The sequence below is a fragment of the Rana temporaria genome, chromosome 5 (assembly GCF_905171775.1).
Source record: "Rana temporaria chromosome 5, aRanTem1.1, whole genome shotgun sequence".
Taxonomy (NCBI): domain Eukaryota; kingdom Metazoa; phylum Chordata; class Amphibia; order Anura; family Ranidae; genus Rana; species Rana temporaria.
In genome coordinates, this window is record NC_053493.1 from 31,099,907 (window position 1) to 31,110,567 (window position 10,661).

The following is a 10,661-nucleotide window of genomic DNA, read 5'->3' on the forward strand; positions in this document are numbered from 1 at the left end:
ACTGTTCTAATAGGAGCGACGCAAGTCAATCCGACTTAGAAAAAGGTTCCTGTATGACTTTGGTGGCGGCTCGGGGCGACCTGCATTGACTTCTATACAGAAGTCGTTTTGCAGAGTCGCCCCCGAAGTCGTGCCGCGGCTGTGTGAACCGGCTCTTAGGCTGTTGCTGCTTTTTACATAAAACTTTATAGCCTTGTTTCACAGGTCTGACCCACACCCTACTGTGTGAAAAGATAGCTTTGCAAAGTTCATGCTTCCTGTTGATTGGAAAGCTCTGGCTCTGAAGCCTCGTACACACAATCAGTCCATCCGATGAGAATGGTCTGAAGGACCGTTGTCATCTGTTAACCGATGCAGCTGACTGATGGTCCGTCACGCCCACACACCATCGGTTTTGACTGATCGGTTAGAAATCCATCGGTTAAATTTAAAGCAAGTTGGCTTTTTTTTAACTGATGGTTAAATAACCTATGGGACCCACACACGATCGTTTTTGACCGATGAAAACGGTCCATCAGACCGCTGTCCTCTGGTTAACCGATCGTGTGTACGATACTGGACTCAACTGGAGGTTTTTCAGACCTCTAAGGAGAGACCACTGCTTCCCAACAGAAAACAAGGGGCCTTTCTTGCTCATACATCATGGGACACAGAGCCTTAATTACTTAATGGGGTTATTTAGTCACCACTGGTGATTGGACACTGGCAAACCCAATTAGAATTGAGTTCCTCCCCTATATAACCCCTCCCAAATGGAAAGTACCTCTGTTTTTTTCGCCGGTGTCTAAGGTGGTTGATCACGTTGAACATGTGCTTAAATAGAAAAAGCTTCTTCTGCGGAGGCCTAGGAGCTATAACCGGATCCATGCCTCGGGCCGATTTAAAAGCCTAAGATGGATGGTACCCGGGCCTCGTGTAAGAAAAAACAAGGTTTGCCTGTAATGTCCGAAGGGCGCTGGCTCTCTGCGGAGGTCTGGGCTCTGGGATACAGGCTTTGGTGTACCAATGCAACTGTAACATGAAAAGTTACTGGCGGAGTCTTCTACAGGTCCAGGTATGAGGTTCCTCTAAGTGGGAACCCATGGTAAACCTGAAGGTTGGCACAACATTTCCCGCCGTGATGGGTGAAGGCTGTATCTACTATTTCAATAGCTTTCCTGCGGTGGGGATAAAGGAAAGAGAGGATAAAATGTTTTTTATCTTCTGTGAGTAGGATGTCTTACCTGGTTTTCACCACTAGAGGGAATGAGTTACATACCTGGTGTATTCTTACAAAGCCATCCAGGAAACACGCTCAGTGAAACCGCCATGGCTGTGGCTCCACCGAGCGCTAGATTATAAAATGGAAAAAAAGAGAGAGGGCCTCCACATAGTGTAAATCCAAAGAGTAGTTTGGGTATTAATTGAAAAAGTAAAAATATTCAAACAAATGAATATATTAAGAAGGATTGCAATCAAAAATAGTAAAAACAAGCGCATTGTAGGGCAGCTTAGGCCAGCGTGTAGAACCAACGCGTTTCGTCTCCAAAGACTTTGACTGGAGTACACGCTAGCCTACCACCCTCTACGCTTATATTACAAGAGAAGTAACCTAAACCCACTTCACTATGACGTCACTATGGTCATGTGTGCGTTTCAGCCAGTAAACGTCAGGAGAATGGTCTCTACACCCCAACATATTTCAAATCATATGTCAGAAATGGGGTACCCCAGATGTGGACCTGTTGGCTTGCAGGTTCAACACAAGACTGGACAACTGTGTCAAGGACAAGAGATCCTTTTGCTCAAGGGTCGGATGCCCTGACAAGTTAGTGGGATCGATATTCTCTGATTTATGTGTTCCCTCCAGTTCCGCTTCTCCCACGATTCCTTCAGAAAGTCAAGAGGGAAGGAAAGCCGGTGATTTTGGTCGCCCCGGCTTGGACCAGGGACCCTGGTGCACAGAATATCGCAGAAGGAAGACCTTGGGTTCTCCCACTAAGCTCGGACCAACTATCATAGAGTCCAATATTCCATCCTGCCTTACAAAGTCTAATATTGACGGTTTGGCTGTTAAGACCCATGTTCTGAGAAAACGTGGACTCTCAGGCCCAGTCCTATGCACTCTGGTTAATGCTAGGAAGCCGGGCTCCAGGCTCATCTACTACAGAATCTGGAAGGCATATGTTTCCCGATGTGAACCCAGAAGATGGCATCCTAGGAAATATGTTATTAATAGGATTCTTGCCTTTCTTCAGTTGGGCTTAAAAATGAAGTTGGCCTTGAGTACTATCAAGGGCCAGATCTCGGCCTTTTCCGTATTCTTTCAAAGACCGCTTGCCTTTCATTCCCTAATCCGGGCCTTTGTTCAGGGAGCGCTGCGCTTGAATCCGCCGGTTAAGTCTCCCGTGCGCCCATGGGATTTGAATTTGGTATTGTCTGTTTTACAGAAATTACCTTTTGAACCATTACACCATGCTTCTCTTAGTCTTTTGACAAAGAAGCTGCATTTTTCTCGTAGCCATATCCTGAGCAAGGAGGGTATCGGAATTTGGTGTATATGATTATTCATGATGACAGGGTGGTGCTGCGTCCTCACCCAACTTTTTTATCTAAGGTGGTTTCAGGATTTTATATGAATCAAGATATAGTCCTACCGTCTTTTTTCCAGATCTGCAGTCTGCGAAGGAAGAGAGTCTACACTCTCTAGACGTTGGAAGAGCGGTAAAGGTTTATCTGCAAGCTATGGCTCAGATAAGGAAGACTGATTGTCTATTCATTCTGCCACAAGGCCCAAAGAAGGGTCAGGCAGCGTCGAAATCTACTATTGCATGTTGGATTCGACAAGTTATTATTCAGGCCTATGGTTTAGAAAAGAAGATTCCTCCTTTTCAGGTGAAAGCGCACTCAACTAGAGCAGTTGGTGCTTCATGGGCAGTGCATCATCAGGACTCCATGGCTCAGATCTGTAAGGCTGCTACTTGGTCTTCGGTCCATACATTTACTAAATTCTACCAGGTAGATGTGAGAGGGTACGAGGATGTCACCTTCGGGCGTAGTGTACTGCAGGCATCAGTATAGATCCTCGGGCCCAATGGCGGTCTTATTTCTGATCTGTTTCTCCCTCCCCTCAATTTAGGCATTGCTATGGGACATCCCATTAAGTGATTAAGGCTCTGTGTCCCGTAATGTATGAGCAAGAAAATAGGATTTTTTAATACAGTTTACCTGTGAAATCCTATTCTTGGGAATACATCACAGGACACAGACCTCCCACGGCTCTTCGGAGATAAACGTGGGACACTTATTGCTTTGCTACATAACTGAGGTACTCTCCATTTGGGAGGGGTTATATAGGAGAGGAACTCAATTCTAATTGGGTTTGCCAGTGTCCAATCACCTGTGGTGACTACATAACCTCATTAAGTAATTAAGGCTCTGTGTCCCGTGATGTATTCCCAAGAAAAGGATTTTACAGGTAAACTGTATTAAAAAATCCTATTTTTCTACAGCATACTGGCAGGAGACAGGCTTTTCTAATTATGCTGCAATGAAGAAAATGTTGCGCTATCCCTTTAAAAGTGAAAAATACATGTGAAGAAACAATTGCAATGGGCAGCACATTTATTCTTACGTGTTTTTCATTTTTAAAAGCACAGCACACCTTTTTTCCAGTATTCAGATGGTTTGTGTGCAGCTTACCGTATTAGTTAGTGTAGCGCTACCCCGGAGGAGCCGCTGATTAGATTTGGGATCGGCGTATTTAAGTTACCTCTGTGATGTGTCTAGGGGTGATGATGGTAATGAGAGCAGTAACGAAATGTCCAAGCTGTTGGTTGACGTTTTTCAATGCTCCATTTCTGGTCCAACACGTCCAACAGTCAACCCGAGGTAGACAGCACAGGCCTGCGAAAGAAAGATAAACTCCGAAGACCCAGGTTATGGACAGGGAAGCAGTCCTGTCTCCAATAGTTGTAATTGTCACGTCGTCACTCCAGCCGGAGTGGGCAAAGTGCTCCCAGACAGACCCGCCCACAGGCCCGGCAGCCAGAGCGCCACTTAGAACCCCTGGGAAGGAACAAGTCTCCACCACAGACCCGGCCCCAATGAACTTTGAATCTTAGGATGAGACCTCTGCCACAGGCCCAGCACTTTAGAAGTTTGGATAGTAGAGCGAATCCTCCCAGTGCGTAATTTGGGGCCACCGACTGACAGTCTGCCGCACACAACTTGTCAGTGTCCGGCATCCTGTTGGTTCGCCCAAGCCCCTCTAAATCACCTGTCTCCGGGCTCCCCCCAAGCCGATCCCCCACCGAACAGCACAACTCGCCTGGGATCCTCCCAATAGAAATAGGGGCACCCAGCAAGTCACTGGGGCCCCTCCAGAGCACCAGACGCTCCGGGCCACGAGCGCCCCGGCCTGGCAGGCCATATCGTCGGGGCCTGTGACGTGCGCACACCCCAAAGGTGGGTGCCGCCCCCGGAACCAGGAACCCACGAAGAACCCCGAGCACCGGCCTCCGCCACAGAAATACCCCTCCCCAGCATGCTCCGCGAGGGAAAACCCCCCTAACTGGCTGCCGGGGAGAAGCGGCTCGGCCCGAAACCCTCCGGCGCCACCCACCGTCCAGAGACGGAACAGCATCTACGGAGAACAGAGTGACCCACAGGACAGTCCAGGGCCGGCGACAGCCAAATCCAGACTAATCAAACACAGATGAGAGCAAGTAAGTCTCTCACTTATTATATATATATATATAGTGCATCCGAAAACAAACAAAAAAATATTCACAGCGTTTGCTCAATACTTTGTTGAAGCCCCTTTGGCACCAATTACAGCCTCAAGTTTTTTTGAGTATGATGCTACAAGCTTGGCACACCTATTTTTGGGCAGTTTCTCCCATTCTTCTTTGCAGGACCTCTCAAGCTCCATCAGGTTGGATGGGGAGTGTTGGTGCACAGCCATTTTCAGATCTCTCCAGAGATATTGAATCAGGTTCAAATGTGATCTCTGGCTGGGACACTCAAGGACATTCGCAGAGTTGTCCCGTAGCCACCTCTTTTGTTATCTTAGCTGTGTGCTTAGGGTCGTTTTCTTGTTGGAAGATGAACCTTCACCCCACTCTGAGGTCCAGAGCCCATTGGAGCAGGTTTTCATCTTTCCCTTGACCCTGACTAGTCTCCCAGTCCCTGCCGCTGAAAAACATCCCACAGCATGATGTTGCCACCACCATGCTTCACTGTAGGGATGGTATTGGCCAGGTGAAAGCTCTGTCAGAGTGACCATCGGGTTTTTGGTCACCTCCCTGACTAAGACTCTTCTCCCCGATTGCTCAGTTTTTCCGGGCGACCCGATCTAGGAAGAGTCCTGGTGGTTCCAAACTTCTTCCATTTACGGATAATGGAGGCCACTGTGCTCATTGGGACCTTCAATGCTGCAGACATTTCTCTGTACCCTTCCCCAGATCTGTGCCTCCATACAATCCTGTCTCGGAGGTCTACAGACAATTCCTTGGAATTCATGGCTTGGTTTGTGCTCTGACATGCAACTGTGGGATCTTATATAGACAGTAGTGTTGAGCGGAATACGCCATATTCGATTTCGCGATATATCACGAATATATAGACGAATATTCGTGAAATATTCGCTAAAATCGAATATTCGTGATTGTGACAGAACCCACTGTCACTGTGTGTTTTGGAAAGAACTGTGTCCGTGCCTCCTACCGACAGACTATGGGCCAGAAGATACTGGAGACCCGGGACAAGCTGGCATGGATGTAATGTAATGTTACAACCCTTCTCCCCCCAACCCCCCCCCTCTTGTTGCTGTGTCTAATTGTGTTGATTCATGACACATAGACAATGGCCTAGACTGCAGACATCTCTCCGCAGGGGGTGTGTATTGAGGCTGCCTGCTTACCATAAACTCATTGGGTATCTGTAGACTGTTTCAATGTACAAATGTTCAGTTCCCATTGGTTGTTGGCTAAGGGGAATGTCCCTAGCTCTGTGTAACTGTATGTCTTGGAATTTAATAAACAGTTTAAGCTCTGGATGTTTAACCCTCAACACCTGTGTGGATTGTCTCGTGATTGAGGGGTTAAGGGCTGGTTATGGCGAGGTTGCAGGCTGCGGGTGCGTTTGGAGGACAGGAGACACAGGTCTGGCGGATGTGCCCACCTGGGGTATCTGAGATCCGTCACAGTGATATTTTATCAAAAACACATTTTTGCGAAATTTCGCTAATGCGAATGCGAAATTGATTGCGAAATTTCGCTAATGCGAATGCGAAATTTTGAAACATTCAATTTCACCTGCCCTTTGGAAAAAGTGTGGTTTTACGTAATGGACCCTGCAACTAACAACAAGGTATTAATAAAATAAATACATTATTATATAGATTTGAGGGTTTACTTTGACCAATTTGTATATTGATTAGTTTAATAAATATTGATGGATTTGGAAAATACAGATCTCTCCTCTAGACTGACCTGTATTGAGTTAGGTAAAGATCAACCGCACACTGGGGCCCCTGATTCTGTTGAGTTAATAAAAAACGAAGTAAACCGTTTACGTTGACATCTCTTAAATGTCTTTATGTTAAACAGTTATTATTCTCATTAAAGAGGTGAAATGCAAATGATGATGACACTCTACTCTCTCCTATGACAACTGTGGTAGGAGAACTCTGATTGGCTCTGATGCAAAAGAAGGGCGGAGAAAGTATTCGCGAATATTCGTAATACGAATATTCGCGATTGCGAATATTCGGCAACATAAAATATCGCCTCAGCTTAGCTACTCGGCCCAGGGTCTCTAATCATACCAGCAATGCTTTTAGACGTCGATGGAGATCTCTAGGATGTGATCTGTTTTAAAAATACATTTGAAAAAATATGAATATTCGGAATAGCGAATTTTGGCCACGAAATTCGAGTTATTCGCGAATATTCGAATATGCCATATTCGTAACGAATATTCGCAATGCGAATATTCGTGAGCAACACTAATAGACAGGTGTGTGCCTTTCCAAATCATGTCCAATCAACTGAATTTATCACAGGTGGACTCCAATCAAGTTGTGGAAACAGCTCAAGGATGATCAGTAGTACCTAAACTCAATTTTGAGTGTCATGACAAATGCTGTGAATGCTTATGTACATGGGATTTATTTTTTAAATAAATTTGCAAAGATTTCAAAGAAACTTCTTTCATGTTGTCATTATGGGGTATTGTTTGTAGCATTTTTAGTAAAATAATGAATTTAATGTATTTTGCAATAAGGCTGTAACATAACAAAATGTGGAAAAAGTGAAGTGTTGTGAATACTTATTGGATACACTGGGCCGGATTCAGATACAATGGCGTATCTGTCTGGCCGGCGTAACGTATTTCCGATACGTTACGCCGCTCTAACTTTGGGTGCGAGTTCTTTATTCAGAAAGAACTTTCGCCCTTAGTTACGGCGGTGTAACGTATGTGTTGCGGCGTAAGGCCACGTAATTCAAATGGGGATGTGTTTTATTTAAATTTGTGTTGCCCCCGCGTTTTTTACGTTTTATTTGAACGGCGCATGTGCCGTCCGTAAAATATCCCAGTGTGCATTGCTCTAAATGACGTCGCAAGGACGTCATTGCTTTCGACGTGAACGTAAATTACGTCCAGCCATATTCACGAACGACTTACGCAAACGACGTAAAATTTCAAAACTCGGCGCGGGAACGACGGCCATACTTACCATTAGCTACCCCTCATATAGCAGGGGTAACTATACGCCGGAAAAAGCCGAACGCAAGCGACATAAAAAAAAAGCGCCGGGCGGTCGTTCGTTTCTGAATCGGCGTAAATCCTCATTTGCATATTCCTCGCGTAAAAATACAGAAGCGCCACCTAGCGGCCAGCCTGGAATTGCAGCCTAAGATCCGACAGTGTAAGACACTTACACCTGTCGGATCTTAGGGATATCTATGCGTAACTGATTCTATGAATCAGTCGCATAGATACGACCTGCGGAACTCAGATATACGACAGCGAATCAGGAGATACGCCGTCGTATCTCTTTCTGAATCCGGCCCACTGCATATATGTGTATATATATATGGATGAATACAAATATAGACAGTGCTTGCTCCACCACAAACTAATATGTGGTATCATTTCTATTATAGTATATACTATAGAATTATTGATGTACCAATCTATATTAGAAATTAATACATGGTGATAGTGGCAAGACATAAACCAAAATGATGTGTACAAAAAAATTCTATGACATGAAAATAATCAATAAATATTTTAAAGTGACTATTATAGTGCAAACAAGTGTTTTTTTTTTTTGTAGAACAAAGTCTCTTTTCTGTACAATAATTTGTAGTCATCCACATTGGCTCACCTGAGGGGAGAGCATAGATAGCAGCAGCTCACCCACATCATTAATTATTTTGATTGCATACCTAGGCACATACCAGTGTTCAACACTTTTTTTTTTTATATGTGTATTTTTTATTTCGATTTTTTTCTATGTATGTACATAAATAAATATTATATAACATATATATATATATATATATATATATATATATATATATATATATATATATATATATAAATACATTATTATATAATACAGAGCTATACAATAACTTTTCTGAACATATTTGTTTTTTTATTCATGGATTGCATGGGTTGTTACTGACAAGTGGTGAAAATGTCATGTCAATAGCACATTTAGAAATATATTTATCTAGAAAAATACTATTTAACCACTTAAGGACCGGACCAATATGCTGCTACATGACCCAAGGGGTTTTTACAATTCGGCCCTGCGTCGCTTTAACAAACAATTGCGCGGTCGTGCGACGTGGCTCCCAAACAAAATTGGCGTCCTTTTTTCTCCCACAAATAGAGCTTTCTTTTGGTGGTATTTGATCACCTCTGCGTTTTTTATTTTTTGCGCTATAAACAAAAATAGAGCGACAATTTTGAAAAAAATTCAATATTTTTTACTTTTTGCTATAATAAATATCCCCCAAAAACATATAAAACATTTTTTTTCCTCAGTTTAGACCGATACGTATTCTTCTACATATTTTTGGTAAAAAAAATTGCAATAAGCGTTTATCGGTTGGTTTGGGCAAAATTTATAGCGTTTACAAAATAGGGGATAGTTTTATTGCATTTTTATAAAAAAAATTTTTTTTACTACTAATGGCGGCGATCAGCGATTTTTTTCGTAACTGCGACATTATGGCGGACACTTCGGACAATTTTGACACATTTTTGGAACCATTGTCATTTTCACAGCAAAAAATGCATTTAAATTGCATTCTTTATTGTGAAAATGACAGTTGCAGTTTGGGAGTTAACCACAGGTGGCGCTGTAGGATTTAGTGTTCACCCAGTGTGTGTTTACAACTGTAGGGGGGTGTGGCTGTAGGAATGACGTCATCGATCGAGTCTCCCTATAAAAGGGATGACTCGATCGATGCAGCGCCATAGTGAAGCACGGGGAAGCCGACGGAGCGGCTATAAACAAATAGCCGCGCCGTCGTTCCCGGATCGCTCCCAGAGGGAACCCGACCGCCGCATGTACCGGGGGGGTCCCGATCGGACCCCCGACCCACGTCTAGGCAGGCACGTACAGGTACGTTGATGTGCCTGTCCGTGCCATTCTGCCGACGTATATCTACATGCGGCGGTCGGGAAGTGGTTAATAGAGAGAGAGAGAGAGAGAGAGAGAGAGAGAGAGAGAGCGAGATCAACATTTGGCAGTTATGACATTCTATGCCACATAGGATAGGGGTTGAGCTGGAAGCAGGTATACTTGTGTATATAATCTTTTAGTATCTGTACAGTGGAATTTTGGATTATGAGCATATTCTGTTCCAGGAGAATGCTCGTAATCCAAACCACTCGCATATGAAAGTGAGTTTCCCCATAGAAGTCAATGGAAGCGAAAATAATTTGTTCCGCGTTGATTTCTATAGCATGCAATACCACATGTGGCCAGAGGTGGAGGGGCGCTGGAAAGCCTCGGAAATACTCGGGACAGCTTGGCTGTACTCGGAAACCCTTTCAAAGGCTCGGGAACTGAGTATTTTCGAACGGTTCCGAACGGATCCAATCGCCTCCGGCGCCCCCGCACCTCTGGCCAAATGCGTTACTGCACACTGCATTGGCTTGCAAACTGAGTCAGGATTTTTTTTTAAATGCTCGTATTGCGAAACTCTCGTTAACTGCGTTACTCGCAATCCGAGGTTTCACTGTATATGGTATTTTTATGGTGGAAAAAAAATGTGCAATACAATGTTTACAGTATTTTGTAGATATCGGCCCGGATTCACAAAGCACTTACGCCAATGTATCTCGAGATACGCAGCGTAAGTGTAACTATGCGCCATCGTATCTGTACGCCGTGCCCACAATCTGAGATACGCCTAAAAATAGGCTTCCTACGACCGACGTAACTTGCCTACGCCGTCGTATCGTGGGCGCATATTTACGCTGGGAGCATTTGCCGCTCCCATTGATTTTCTATGCACATATGCAAATGAGGGAGATACGCCGATTCATGAACGTACTTGCGCCCCGCGCATTATATATTCAGAGTTTGCGTATGTCGTATGTCCGGCGTAAAGTTATTCCCCAAAAAGGAGGCGCAACTCATGCAAAGGTATGGA